This window comes from Octodon degus, unplaced genomic scaffold, assembly GCF_000260255.1.
Source record: "Octodon degus isolate 3935 unplaced genomic scaffold, OctDeg1.0 scaffold00369, whole genome shotgun sequence".
Lineage (NCBI taxonomy): Eukaryota > Metazoa > Chordata > Mammalia > Rodentia > Octodontidae > Octodon > Octodon degus.
Genome location: NW_004524945.1, coordinates 12,762 through 17,136, shown reverse-complemented (window position 1 = coordinate 17,136; position 4,375 = coordinate 12,762).

The window sequence follows — 4,375 nt, the reverse complement described above, 5'->3', positions numbered from 1 at the left end:
ATTATTATCCCAGACAGAGGCTTGGTGATATTGAGATACTATCCCAATGTCTCACAATTATTATTTCATGAAATCAAGCATTCAGTGTTAATTAAATAAAAAATGCATGGGCTTTCAAATCTATGAGTTCCTCCTCTGATATTTACAAAGGTGTGTACATCTTCTTTCAGATATTTCTTCAGTCACACATTCTGACTGATTTTTCATTTTGATCCCAATTACCTTATACATTCTCCATTTCCTTTTAACAGAATGCCATAGACTAACATAAAAACATTAGCAGTTTATGTGGCTTGTATTTATGAAGTCTAGAATTTCCAAGAACACTAAACTGACATGTTTTCAGGGCCTTCATGATATGTCATAACACTATTAGAGAAAAAAAGTATTAGAGAGACGCAGAGTAAAAAGAGAGCTGACCTCTCTTGATAAGAAACTCACTGCCATGAGGGTATCATTAATCTATTCAAAATGGAAGATTCCTCATGAATTAACCACATCTTAGTAGTTACAGCCCTTGGGCAGTCAAAATGACAGGTCAAATTCAGCCTAAGTTTTTAAGAAGATAGTCAAAATAACTCCCCTAGATTTAAACACACTTCTCCTATCTTTCTTGCTACATGCCAAAGTAGTTCTGCAATTCCTTCTTCATGAGGATCTTCATAAGGAATGATCACAAATAGTGAATGCCACAATCAGTTTCAATTCAATGGAAAATAAAAGCTAATAAAAATATTATGGTGTTCCCTCATCTATATCTTCTTTTTTTATGTATGTGATACAGGGTCTCACTACACAGCTTAGACTGATAGTGATTCTCCTATTTTCAGCCTCCCCAGCTCTGGGATTACAAGTGTGTGCCACAACACTCAGACGTGGTGCCCAGCTCAGCGCATAAAGAGTGAAGAGCCAGTACAGCATGCAGTATCAGGAATCAAACCCCATTCCCTGCACTTGCCTAAGCAGGCACTTAGTCCACGGGGCTAGCTTACTGGCCCTCCCTCATCTACTTCTGACTGTAGATTCTGATACTGTGGAACTTCAATTTCTTTCCCAGAATCAAAATGAACATAAATGAAAAATATTTGAACTGATGCAGGACATCAAAGCATCCAAAACTGAACTAAAGAGATTTTTTAAAAGGACTAAGAATAATTTCAAAAACTTGTAATACCAATGGAATAGGTGAGATGAGAGTGTTCAAAGTATAGGAGAGTCACGGCCAGTGCTTGGCCAAGGTGCTCTCTGTGAAAGCCTGAGAGAGTGTCTTCTCTCCATGTGACTCTCCTTAGGCACACTCTACGTCATCGATCACTTTCCTCTTTGGCCCCATAATCTTCTTGATCAGAAAATTTGGGACACTACCGAGGTACATGACGTTACAGTACAAGTTCTCATATGTCCTGAGTCTTAATTGGCCTTAAAAGGTTAGGGCCAAAATGTTGGCTTTCCTTGTAGCCCTCCTTTTTCTCTAATTTTGGTCTGCAAACTTAGGTTGTTAACCGTCCAGAAGACAAGCTTATTGTTATTATCAAACGATTTAGGCTATCAAGCTTAACCTCACTATCTCACTGCATTTCAAACATCTTAGGCATAATAAGGAACAGGTATTTTTCATCAAGTATTGATATGTTGAACTTTAAGTCCCTACATAATATAATAAAAAAACATTTAAAAATTAGATTATATTTTAAAAATAGGATAAAGAATTCTATGCTTCTCATGTTTGCACATAAGTCCAAAAATCTCACCACATACAACCTTGAAGCAGGACAGTCCCACAATATTCCTTTTCCTGTCTCTTGCTTTCCTTCACCACCCCCTTCTTCTTGAACATCCACCTACCCGAGAGACATCTTAGCAGTAACTGACATGTCATGACAAGCCGCCCATATTCAGAATACCAGAATGACAGGCACTCCCAACATGAAACCACTATTACAAATTACCATCTGCAGTGCAGTAGCTTAGTTCACAGGTATCAGTATATATAGTTAGTCAGGGTGAGAATCTTTCCAATTAACTGCTAGATTAAAAAATCTTCTGAATATTCTCAGTATCATTGCCTTGCTCATCTTTTACATATAACTGCATGGCTTGACATTGTCATGTTTCCTAGCTCATCTCCTTTCCCTCTCTTGATTAGTTAGTCCTTGAGATTCTGCTTACCTTTTCCTTGTATTATATCTTTCTATTTGTATTTCTTCTTTGGATTTCTTATACTAGGGAGACTATATGATATTTACACATGTGTGTCTGGTTTATTTCACTTATGAGTATATGTTCAAGTACCATCCACTTCAATATAAAGGCTTGCAGTTTATCATTTTTAATAGCTGAATAATACTCCATTGTGTAAAAATACCACATCTTTCTCAACCATTCCTCGGGTGATGGGCATCTTGGTTGTTTCCAAGATTTGGCTATCACAAATTGTGCTGCTATAAACATAGGCACACATATATCCCTATGATATGACTCATCCACATGGCTGCACTGACAAAGGTTCTACAATCTGAGATACAGGATCTCAGGATAAATCCTGAGGGTATTTCACTGACCTTCTCAGATCAAAAAGCTACAACTCTTGTTGCATAGGTCCTGCTTTACCTTGGTCTTAATCATCCAGTAGAAAAGTATGAAGACGAAATATAGGAAGTAAAGCCATGCTGTTATGTTGAGCTTTGGGGGACTCAGGTCAATAATTTCTGACATTGCCAGTTAAACAGTAGACCCAATGCTATTATGGGCTACTGGACTCTTTTAGAATATTTTGCCTAGTTTACACACCTATAATATTCAATAACAGAACTTAGAAAAAATGGGGTATACTGATGAATGTCCATGTATCTGTGTATTCAAAGTGGTTAGGATAGATGTATAGTTGCATTCTCTTAATGAATAGAATGATTTGTTCTAATGGTGTTTGTAAATAGGATCACAAGTCCGCATCTTGTACAGCAATTAACCACTAAGAAGAATATATGCAGTGTATTATTTGTTGAAACTGTACTTCTGATTTGATTTGAAACTGTCTCATTGCTATCTGTTTATCAATAAAATTTTGAAAAAAAAAACAAAGTATATGAGAGTAGATACCCCATATCCAGTCCAAGTTGGGCCAAGGCGAGTGTGTGGGAGAGCTTGCAGCTCCCATGCACCAGCGGGACCTCCAGACCAAATCCAGGCATGCCATGTAAGTGAAACCCTCTGCTGCACCCTGGGAACTCATGCAGAGGCTGCACAAACCCGCCAAGTGGATGAGAACTTCTGCCCCATATTCTGGACCCCACAGATCCAGCACAACACAGGCCCTCAGAGAGTAAGGGAGAAATTCCTGCTCCCATGTGCCCGCCCATGGGAACTCTCTGGATGAAAAAACAAGCAGGCCAGGTGTGAGTGAGACCCTCTGCTGTACCCTTGGGACCACTCTACCCCTCCAGAGCCCATCTCCCAAACCCACCAAGTGAATGGAAACTTCTGCTCCACTCTCGGAATCCCCAAAACCCAGCCAAAGACCATGACCAGCTAGTGTATGGGAGAGGTTCTGCACTGCCCTGCTTACCGTGGGCCAGGAGCACAACAGAGGGACACAACAGGTTCACTGTTCTGACAGAGGGGCATAACAGGTTCACCTCCAAGAGCTGCAGCAGGGAGGAGCTGAGCACAACAGCTAGACCCAAACCAGAAGCAACTAGAAAAAATCACACTTACTATAGATCTGCACCCAGATTTCAGTAAATGCAGAGACTATAATTGCACCAAAGCTCTACACCAAAGGTCAGAGGTCAGTCCTATATGAAATGACAAAGAGAAGGAGCAAAATACACTCTCAGGCCTCGAGCACAACCAGAACAAGTGCAGAGGACACAAGCTGAGTTGAAATGTCTGAATTAATAGCTTCTGAAGTAAAGAAACAACAGCAGAAAGGTATAGAGGAACTCGGGTCAGAATTAATCTCTGAAACAAACAAAGAACTCTCTGAATTGAAAGTGTCAAAAGTAAAGAAACAACAGCACAAAGGTATAAAGGGACTCACACCAGAAACAATCTCTGAAATAAAAAAAGAAATCTCTGAATTAATAACATCTGAAGTAAAGAATCAAATGCAGAAATATATGCAGGAAACCCGATTAGAATAAATCTCTGTAGTGAAAGAATTAATAACTGATTTTAAAGAAGACACTGATAAGAACAGAAAAAGAGATTAGAAATATGATGGATTCCTTGAATGAGCAATACAGGAAAGAAAAGGACCACATGAAGCAGAGTCAAACAGATATAGAGAAACTTAAAGTCTCAAACACAAGCTTGCAAAAACGTTCAAGTGCAAGTGAAGACAGAATTTCAGATCTTGAAGATGCTAGTGCAGCTA